Below are 12,693 nucleotides of genomic sequence, written 5' to 3'. Positions count from 1 at the left end.
TTTTATAAACCTCGATAAGGTCACACCCTCGAGGGTCAAACAGTCCTGGTTTCTCCTTGTAGCTCAAACCCACCGTTCCCGGCAAATCTCTTCCCGAACCCTCTCTGGGTGAGACGCGTCCTTCCTGTGACGGTGCGACTCTAACTGGCGACGCTGCTCCAGACGAAGCCTCACCTACGTCCTGTATAACCCCCTCCCGACGTGATCTTCCCCCAGTTCCTGCGCTCCGAGGCCAGCGGGCTGAACGCCGCCCTAACGGTTACCCCTGCCCCCTTTCCGGGGCTCTGTGGACAAACCATGGAAGATCCCTGTGTCCCTCTCTGAGCTTCCCCCCCCACCTCTCCTGTTCAGGGGTGTGAGCCCTTGCCTCGATCCCCCTCACGTTTGGCAGAGCCACGTTCCCATCTGCCTGCCCCCCCCCCCCCCCCATTTCTATTAACACCCGCCGCCCGGCTCGTCTCCCGTGAGCTGGCCCATCACCACACACCCCACCCCCACCATCCCATCTGTGCCCTCTTCAGAGAACCCAGCGAAGAGTTCACCCCCCTCCCCACCCACCATCGTGGTTTCACTCGGCGGGGGGGGGGGGTTCCTCAACACCACACCCACTCGAACGCCATTGACCGTTGTCCCTCAGGGCAGGCCCCCCTCAACTTCTGCGCCCTCGTTGCCATTCGGACTCCCTCTTCTGCCCCGCGGCAGGCGCTCGTTATGGGGCGTTGCCCTCGCCCCACTCGCCAAGGGTGGTATCTGCCTCCCGTTCCCGCACCCAGAGACCCCCCAGCACCGCGCGTCGGGAGCAGCAGGGGGCAGGATTCTTCGAGTACCGGACCTCCCCCCAACCTGGTCCCACTGTACCAGCCGCCCGAGAGTCCCCTCACCCCGACTCACCCGGGCGGATGTTGATGAGCTGTCGTGGTGTGAGTGCTCTCCTGGCCGTGTGGGCTCGGACACAGACAGGCGCCGTCCCACGTGGGCAGAGAGACACACGCTTGGACAGATGGGCACGCACAGGGACAGTCACACACACACAGACAGGCGTGCAGAGAGACAGTCGCAAACACACACAGACAGGCGTGCAGAGGGTCAGTCACACACACAGACAGGCGTGCAGAGGGACAGTCACTCACACACACACGGGCATGCAGAGAGACAGTCTCACACACACACAGACAGGCGTGCAGAGAGACAGTCACACACACAGAGACAGGCGTGCACAGGGACAGTCACACACAGACAGGCGTGCAGAGGGACAGTCACACACACAGACAGGCGTGCAGAGGGACAGTCACACACACACACGGGCGTGCAGAGAGACAGTCACACACACAGACAGGCGTGCAGAGGGACAGTCACAAACACACACAGACAGGCGTGCAGAGGGACAGTCACACACAAAGACAGGCGTGCAGAGGGACAGTCACACACACACACAGACAGGCGTGTAGAGGGACAGTCACAAATGCACACAGACAGGCGTGCAGAGGGACAGTCTCACACACACACAGACGGGCGTGCAGAGGGACAGTCACACGCACACAGACAGGCGTGCAGAGGGACAGTCACAAACACGCACAGACAGGCGTGCGGAGGGACAGTCACAAACACACACAGACAGGTGTGCAGAGGGACAGTCACAAACACACACAGACAGGTGTGCAGAGGGACAGTCACAAACACACACAGACAGGTGTGCAGAGGGACAGTCACAAACACACACAGACAGGCGTGCAGAGGGACAGTCACAAACACACACAGACAGGCGTGCAGAGGGACAGTCTCACACACACACAGACAGGCGTGCACAGGGACAGTCACACGCTCACACAGACAGGCGTGCAGAGGGACAGTCACAAACACACACAGACAGGCGTGCAGAGGGACAGTCACAAACACACACAGACAGGTGTGCAGAGGGACAGTCACACGCACACAGACAGACGTGCAGAGGGACAGTCACAAACACACACAGACAGGTGTGCAGAGGGACAGTCACACGCACACAGACAGGCGTGCAGAGGGACAGTCACAAACACACACAGACAGGCGCGCAGAGGGACACACTCTCACACACACACAGACAGGCATGCATAGGGACAGTCACAAACACACACAGACAGGTGTGCAGAGGGACAGTCACACGCACACAGACAGGTGTGCAGAGGGACAGTCACACGCACACAGACAGATGTGCAGAGGGACAGTCACACACAGAAAGGCGCGCAGAGGGACACACACACACACGCAGACAGGCGTGCAGTTGGACAGACACAAACACACACAGGCAGGCGTGCAGAGGGACAGTCACACGCACACAGACAGGCGTGCAGAGGGACAGTCACACGAGCACATAGATAGGCGTGCACAGCGACAGTCTCACACACACACAGACAGGCGTGCAGAGGGACAGTCTCACACTCACACAGACAGGCGTGCAGAGGGACAGTCACAAACACGCACAGACAGGCGTGCAGAGGGACAGTCACAAACACACACAGACAGGTGTGCAGAGGGACACTCTCTCACACACACACAGACAGGCGTGCACAGGGACAGTCACAAACGCACACAGACAGGTGTGCAGAGGGACAGTCACACGCACACAGACAGGCATGCAGTGGGACAGTCTCACACACACAGACAGGCGTGCAGAGGGACAGTCACACACACACAGACAGGCATACAGAGGGGCAGTCTCACACACACACACAGATAGGCGTGCAGAGGGACAGTCACAAACACACACAGACAGGCGTGCAGAGTGACAGTCACAAACACACACAGACAGGCGTGCCGAGGGACAGTCACAAACACACATAGACAGGCGTGCAGAGGGACAGTCTCACACACACACAGACAGGCGTGCAGTGGGACAGTCTCACACACACACAGACAGGCGTGCACAGGGACAGTCACACGTTCACACAGACAGGCGTGCAGAGGGACAGTCACAAACACACACAGACAGCTGTGCAGAGGGACAGTCACAGGCACACAGACAGGCGTGCAGTGGGACAGTCTCACACACACAGACAGGCGTGCAGAGGGACACTCACGCGCACACAGACAGGCGTGCAGAGGGACAGTCACACACGCACACAGACTGGCGTTTAGAGGGACAGTCTCAAACATTCACAGACAGGCGTGCAGTGGGACAATGTCACACGCACACACACACAGGCGTGCAGAGGGACAGTCACGCGCGCACACAGACAGATGTGCAGAGGGACAGTCACACACAGACAGGCGCGCAGACGGACACACTCTCACACACACACAGGCATGCAGAGGGACAGTCACAAACACACACAGACAGGCGTGCAGAGGGACAGTCACAAACACACACAGACAGGTGTGCAGAGGGACAGTCACACGCACACAGACAGGCGTGCAGTGGGACAGTCTCACACACACAGACAGGCGTGCAGAGGGACAGTCAAAGGCACACAGGCAGGCGTGCAGAGGGACAGTCACACGAGCACACAGACAGGTGTTCAGAGGGACAGTCACAAATACACACAGACAGGTGTGCAGAGGGACAGTCACACGCACACAGACAGGCGTGCAGAGGGACAGTCACATGGCGCACAGACAGCCGTGCAGAGGGACAGTCACAAACACACACAGACAGGCGTGCAGAGGGACAGTCACTAACGCACACAGATAGGCGTCCAGAGGGACAGTCTCACACGCACACAGACATGCATGCAGAGCGACAGTCACAAATGCACACAGATAGGCGTGCAGAGGGACAGTCTCACACACACACAGACAGGCGTGCAGAGGGACAGTCAGAAACACACACAGATAGGCGTGCAGAGGGACAGTCTCACACACACACAGACATGCATGCAGAGGGACAGTCACATGCTCACACAGACAGGCGTGCAGAGGACAGTCACAAACACACACAGACAGGCGTGCAGAGGGACAGTCACACGCTCACACAGACAGGTGTGCAGAGGGACAGTCACAAACGCACACAAACAGGTATGCAGAGGGACAGTCACGCACACACACAGACATGCATGCAGAGGGACAGTCACACGCTCACACAGACAGGCGTGCAGAGGGACAGTCACAAACACACAGACAGGCGTGCAGAGGGACAGTCACAAACACACACAGACAGGTGTGCAGAGGGACAGTCACACGCACACACAGACAGGCGTGCAGAGGGACAGTCACAAACACACACAGACAGGTGTGCAGAGGGACAGTCACACGCACACAGACAGGCGTGCAGAGGGACAGTCACATGAGCACACAGATAGGCGTGCACAGCGACAGTCTCACACACACACAGACAGGCGTGCAGAGGGACAGTCTCACACTCACACAGACAGGCGTGCAGAGGGACAGTCACAAACACGCACAGACAGGCGTGCAGAGGGACAGTCGCAAACACACACAGACAGGTGTGCAGAGGGACAGTCACAAACACACACAGACAGGCGTGCAGAGGGACAGTCACACGCACACAGACAGGTGTGCAGAGGGACAGTCTCACACACACACAGATAGGCGTGCAGAGGGACAGTCACACGCACACAGACAGGCGTGCAGAGGGACAGTCACAAACACACACAGACAGGTGTGCAGAGGGACAGTCACACGCACACAGACAGGCATGCAGTGGGACAGTCTCACACACACAGACAGGCGTGCAGAGGGACAGTCACACACACACACAGACAGGCGTGTAGAGGGACAGTCACAAATGCACACAGACAGGCGTGCAGAGGGACAGTCTCACACACACACAGACGGGCGTGCAGAGGGACAGTCACACGCACACAGACAGGCGTGCAGAGGGACAGTCACAAACACGCACAGACAGGCGTGCGGAGGGACAGTCACAAACACACACAGACAGGTGTGCAGAGGGACAGTCACAAACACACACAGACAGGTGTGCAGAGGGACAGTCACAAACACACACAGACAGGTGTGCAGAGGGACAGTCACAAACACACACAGACAGGCGTGCAGAGGGACAGTCACAAACACACACAGACAGGCGTGCAGAGGGACAGTCTCACACACACACAGACAGGCGTGCACAGGGACAGTCACACGCTCACACAGACAGGCGTGCAGAGGGACAGTCACAAACACACACAGACAGGCGTGCAGAGGGACAGTCACAAACACACACAGACAGGTGTGCAGAGGGACAGTCACACGCACACAGACAGACGTGCAGAGGGACAGTCACAAACACACACAGACAGGTGTGCAGAGGGACAGTCACACGCACACAGACAGGCGTGCAGAGGGACAGTCACAAACACACACAGACAGGCGCGCAGAGGGACACACTCTCACACACACACAGACAGGCATGCATAGGGACAGTCACAAACACACACAGACAGGTGTGCAGAGGGACAGTCACACGCACACAGACAGGTGTGCAGAGGGACAGTCACACGCACACAGACAGATGTGCAGAGGGACAGTCACACACAGAAAGGCGCGCAGAGGGACACACACACACACGCAGACAGGCGTGCAGTTGGACAGACACAAACACACACAGGCAGGCGTGCAGAGGGACAGTCACACGCACACAGACAGGCGTGCAGAGGGACAGTCACACGAGCACATAGATAGGCGTGCACAGCGACAGTCTCACACACACACAGACAGGCGTGCAGAGGGACAGTCTCACACTCACACAGACAGGCGTGCAGAGGGACAGTCACAAACACACACAGACAGGTGTGCAGAGGGACACTCTCTCACACACACACAGACAGGCGTGCACAGGGACAGTCACAAACGCACACAGACAGGTGTGCAGAGGGACAGTCACACGCACACAGACAGGCATGCAGTGGGACAGTCTCACACACACAGACAGGCGTGCAGAGGGACAGTCACACACACACAGACAGGCATACAGAGGGGCAGTCTCACACACACACACAGATAGGCGTGCAGAGGGACAGTCACAAACACGCACAGACAGGCGTGCAGAGGGACAGTCACAAACACACACAGACAGGTGTGCAGAGGGACACTCTCTCACACACACACAGACAGGCGTGCACAGGGACAGTCACAAACGCACACAGACAGGTGTGCAGAGGGACAGTCACACGCACACAGACAGGCATGCAGTGGGACAGTCTCACACACACAGACAGGCGTGCAGAGGGACAGTCACACACACACAGACAGGCATACAGAGGGGCAGTCTCACACACACACACAGATAGGCGTGCAGAGGGACAGTCACAAACACACACAGACAGGCGTGCAGAGTGACAGTCACAAACACACACAGACAGGCGTGCCGAGGGACAGTCACAAACACACATAGACAGGCGTGCAGAGGGACAGTCTCACACACACACAGACAGGCGTGCAGTGGGACAGTCTCACACACACACAGACAGGCGTGCACAGGGACAGTCACACGTTCACACAGACAGGCGTGCAGAGGGACAGTCACAAACACACACAGACAGCTGTGCAGAGGGACAGTCACAGGCACACAGACAGGCGTGCAGTGGGACAGTCTCACACACACAGACAGGCGTGCAGAGGGACACTCACGCGCACACAGACAGGCGTGCAGAGGGACAGTCACACACGCACACAGACTGGCGTTTAGAGGGACAGTCTCAAACATTCACAGACAGGCGTGCAGTGGGACAATGTCACACGCACACACACACAGGCGTGCAGAGGGACAGTCACGCGCGCACACAGACAGATGTGCAGAGGGACAGTCACACACAGACAGGCGCGCAGACGGACACACTCTCACACACACACAGGCATGCAGAGGGACAGTCACAAACACACACAGACAGGCGTGCAGAGGGACAGTCACAAACACACACAGACAGGTGTGCAGAGGGACAGTCACACGCACACAGACAGGCGTGCAGTGGGACAGTCTCACACACACAGACAGGCGTGCAGAGGGACAGTCAAAGGCACACAGGCAGGTGTTCAGAGGGACAGTCACAAACACACACAGACAGGTGTGCAGAGGGACAGTCACACGCACACAGACAGGCGTGCAGAGGGACAGTCACATGGCGCACAGACAGCCGTGCAGAGGGACAGTCACAAACACACACAGACAGGCGTGCAGAGGGACAGTCACTAACGCACACAGATAGGCGTCCAGAGGGACAGTCTCACACGCACACAGATATGCATGCAGAGGGACAGTCACAAACGCACACAGATAGGCGTGCAGAGGGACAGTCTCACACACACACAGACAGGCGTGCAGAGGGACAGTCAGAAACACACACAGATAGGCGTGCAGAGGGACAGTCTCACACACACACAGACAGGTGTGCAGAGGGACAGTCACAAACGCACACAAACAGGTATGCAGAGGGACAGTCACGCACACACACAGACATGCATGCAGAGGGACAGTCACACGCTCACACAGACAGGCGTGCAGAGGGACAGTCACAAACACACAGACAGGCGTGCAGAGGGACAGTCACAAACACACACAGACAGGTGTGCAGAGGGACAGTCACACGCACACACAGACAGGCGTGCAGAGGGACAGTCACAAACACACACAGACAGGTGTGCAGAGGGACAGTCACACGCACACAGACAGGCGTGCAGAGGGACAGTCACATGAGCACACAGATAGGCGTGCACAGCGACAGTCTCACACACACACAGACAGGCGTGCAGAGGGACAGTCTCACACTCACACAGACAGGCGTGCAGAGGGACAGTCACAAACACGCACAGACAGGCGTGCAGAGGGACAGTCACAAACACACACAGACAGGTGTGCAGAGGGACAGTCACAAACACACACAGACAGGCGTGCAGAGGGACAGTCACACGCACACAGACAGGTGTGCAGAGGGACAGTCTCACACACACACAGATAGGCGTGCAGAGGGACAGTCACACGCACACAGACAGGCGTGCAGAGGGACAGTCACAAACACACACAGACAGGTGTGCAGAGGGACAGTCACAAACACACACAGACAGGTGTGCAGAGGGACAGTCACACGCACACAGACAGGCATGCAGTGGGACAGTCTCACACACACAGACAGGCGTGCAGAGGGACAGTCACAAACACACACAGACAGGCGTACAGAGGGGCAGTCTCACACACACACAGACAGGCGTGCAGAGGGACAGTCACACGCACACAGACAGGCGTGCAGAGGGACAGTCACCAACACACACAGACAGGCGTGCAGAGGGACAGTCACAAACACACACAGACAGGCGTGCAGAGGGACAGTCTCACACACACACAGACAGGCGTGCACAGGGACAGTCACACGCTCACACAGACAGGCGTGCAGAGGGACAGTCACAAACACACACAGACAGCTGTGCAGAGGGTCAGTCACAGGCACACAGACAGGCGCGCAGTGGGACAGTCTAACACACACAGACAGGCGTGCAGAGGGACACTCACGCGCACACAGACAGGCATGCAGAGGGACAGTCACAAACGCACACAGATAGGCGTCCAGAGGGACAGTCTCACACACACACAGACAGGCGTGCAGAGGGACAGTCACAAACACACACAGACAGGCGTGCAGATGGACAGTCACAAACACACACAGACAGGCGTGCAGAGGGACAGTCACAAACACACACAGACAGGCGTGCAGTGGGACAGTCACAAACACACACAGACAGCCGTGCTGAGGGACAGTCTCACACACACACAGACAGGCGTGCAGAGGGACAGTCTCACACACACACAGACAGGCGTGCAGAGGGACAGTCACAAACGCACACAGATAGGCGTGCAGAGGGACAGTCTCACACACACACAGACATGCATGCAGAGGGACAGTCACAAACGCACACAGACAGGCGTGCAGAGGGACAGTCACTCGCGCACACAGACAGACACGCAGAGGGACAGTCTCAGACACACAGACAGGCGCGCAGAGGGACAGTCACACGCACACAGACAGGTGTGCAGAGGGACAGTCACACACAAACAGGCACGCAGAGGGGCACACTCTCGCACACACACAGACAGCCGTGCATAGGGACAGTCACAAACACATACAGACAGGCGTGCAGAGGGACAGTCACAAACACACACAGACAGGTGTGCAGAGGGACAGTCACACGCACACAGACAGGCGTGCAGTGGGACAGTCTCACACACACAGACAGGCGTGCAGAGGGACAGTCACAAATACACACAGACAGGCGTGCAGAGGGACAGTCACGCACGCACACAGACAGTCGCGCAGAGGGACAGTCACACACACACACAGACAGGCGTGCAGAGGGACAGTCACACACACACCCAGACAGGCGTGCAGAGGGACAGTCACAAACACACAGACAGGCATGCAGAGGGACCGTCACAAACACACACAGACAGGCGTGCAGAGGGACAGTCAAAAACACACACACAGACAAGCGGGCAGAAGGACAGTCACAAACACACACACACACAGGCGTGCAGAGGGACAGTCACACACACACACAGACAGGCATGCAGAGGGACCGTCTCTCACACACACACAGACAGGCGTGCAGAGGGACAGTCGAACACACACACACCGACAGGCGTGCATAGGGACAGTTTCACACACACACAGACAGGCGTGCTGAGGGACAGTCACATGAGCACACAGACAGGCGTGCAGAGGGACTGTCACAAACACACAAACAGGCGTGCAGAGGGACAGTCACACACACAGAGACATGCATGCAGAGGGACAGTCACACGCACACAGACAGGCGTGCAGAGGGACAGTCACAAACACACACAGACAGGCGTGCAGAGGGACAGTCACACACACAGACACAGACAGGCGTGCAGAGGGACAGTCACAAACACACACAGACAGGCGTGCAGAGGGACAGTCACACACACACACACAGACAGGCGTGCACAGGGACAGTCACACGCACACAGACAGGCTTGCAGTGGGTCAGTCAAAAACACACACACAGACAGGCGGGCAGAAGGACAGTCACAAACATACACACACAGGCGTGCAGAGGGACAGTCACAAACACACACACACAGGCATGCAGAGGGACCGTCTCTCACATACACACAGACAGGCGTGCAGAGGGACAGTCTAACACACACACACAGACAGGCGTGCACAGGGACAGTTTCACACACACACAGACAGGCGTGCAGAGGGACAGTCACAAACACACAGACAGGCATGCTGAGGGACAGTCACACGAGCACACAGACAGGCGTGCAGAGGGACAGTCACAAACGCACACAGACAGGCATGCAGAGGGACAGTCAGAAACACACACAGACATGCATGCAGAGGGACAGTCACACGCACACAGACAGGCGTGCAGAGGGACAGTCACAAACACACACAGACAGGCGTGCAGAGGGACAGTCACAAACACACAGACAGGCATGCTGAGGGACAGTCACACGAGCACACAGACAGGCGTGCAGAGGGACAGTCACAAACGCACACAGACAGGCATGCAGAGGGACAGTCACGCACACACACAGACATGCATGCAGAGGGACAGTCACACGCACACAGACAGGCGTGCAGAGGGACAGACACAAACACACACAGACAGGCGTGCAGAGGGACAGTCACACGCACACAGACAGGCGTGCAGTGGGACAGTCTCACACACACAGACAGGTGTGCAGAGGGACAGTCACAAACACACACTGACAGGCGTGCAGAGGGACAGTCATACGCACACAGACAGGCGTGCAGAGGGACAGTCTCACACACACAGACAGGCGTGCAGAGGGACAGTCACAAACACACACAGACAGGCGTACAGAGGGGCAGTCTCACACACACACAGATAGGCGTGCAGAGGGACAGTCACACGCACACAGACAGGCGTGCAGAGGGACAGTCACCAACACACACAGACAGGCGTGCAGAGGGACAGTCACAAACACACACAGACAGGCGTGCAGTGGGACAGTCTCACACACACACAGACAGGCGTGCAGAGGGACACTCTCACACACACACCGACAGGCGTGCACAGGGACAGTCACACGCTCACACAGACAGGCGTGCAGAGGGACAGTCACAAACTCACACAGACAGCTGTGCAGAGGGTCAGTCACAGGCACACAGACAGGCGTGCAGTGGGACAGTCTAACACACACAGACAGGCGTGCAGAGGGACACTCACGCACACACAGACAGGCGTGCAGAGGGACAGTCACAAACGCACACAGATAGGCGTCCAGAGGGACAGTCTCACACACACACACAGACAGGCGTGCAGAGGGACAGTCACAAACACACACAGACAGGTGTGCAGAAGGACACTCTCTCACACACACACAGACAGGCGTGCAGAGGGACAGTCACAAACACACACAGACAGGCGTGCAGTGGGACAGTCACAAACACACACAGACAGCCGTGCAGAGGGACAGTCTCACACACACACAGACAGGCGTGCAGAGGGACAGTCTCACACACACACAGACAGGCGTGCAGAGGGACAGTCACAAACGCACACAGATAGGCGTGCAGAGGGACAGTCTCACACACACACAGACATGCATGCAGAGGGACAGTCACAAACACACAGACAGGCATGCTGAGGGACAGTCACACGAGCACACAGACAGGCGTGCAGAGGGACAGTCTCACACACACACAGACAGGCGTGCTGTGGGACAGTCTCACACACACACAGACAGGCGTGCACAGGGACAGTCACACGCTCACACAGACAGGCGTGCAGAGGGACAGTCACAAACACACACAGACAGCTGTGCAGAGGGACAGTCACAGGCACACAGACAGGCGTGCAGTGGGACAGTCTCACACACACAGACAGGCATGCAGAGGGACACTCACGCGCACACAGACAGGCGTGCAGAGGGACAGTCACACGCGCACACAGACTGGCGTTTAGAGGGACAGTCTCAAACATTCACAGACAGGCGTGCAGTGGGACAATGTCACACACACACACACACAGGCGTGCAGAGGGACAGTCACACACACACACAGACAGGCATGCAGAGGGACTGTCTCTCACACACACACAGACAGGCGTGCAGAGGGACAGTCGAACCCACACACACCGACAGGCGTGCATAGGGACAGTTTCACACACACACAGACAGGCGTGCTGAGGGACAGTCACATGAGCACACAGACAGGCGTGCAGAGGGACTGTCACAAACACACAAACAGGCGTGCAGAGGGACAGTCACACACACAGAGACATGCATGCAGAGGGACAGTCACACGCACACAGACAGGCGTGCAGAGGGACAGTCACAAACACACACAGACAGGCGTGCAGAGGGACAGTCACACACACAGACACAGACAGGCGTGCAGAGGGACAGTCACAAACACACACAGACAGGCGTGCAGAGGGACAGTCACACACACACACACAGACAGGCGTGCACAGGGACAGTCACACGCACACAGACAGGCTTGCAGTGGGTCAGTCAAAAACACACACACAGACAGGCGGGCAGAAGGACAGTCACAAACATACACACACAGGCGTGCAGAGGGACAGTCACAAACACACACACACAGGCATGCAGAGGGACCGTCTCTCACATACACACAGACAGGCGTGCAGAGGGACAGTCTAACACACACACACAGACAGGCGTGCACAGGGACAGTTTCACACACACACAGACAGGCGTGCAGAGGGACAGTCACAAACACACAGACAGGCATGCTGAGGGACAGTCAC

Source organism: Chiloscyllium punctatum, chromosome 50 (assembly GCF_047496795.1).
Source record: "Chiloscyllium punctatum isolate Juve2018m chromosome 50, sChiPun1.3, whole genome shotgun sequence".
Classification (NCBI taxonomy): domain Eukaryota; kingdom Metazoa; phylum Chordata; class Chondrichthyes; order Orectolobiformes; family Hemiscylliidae; genus Chiloscyllium; species Chiloscyllium punctatum.
Note: the sequence above shows the minus strand (reverse complement) of the source record.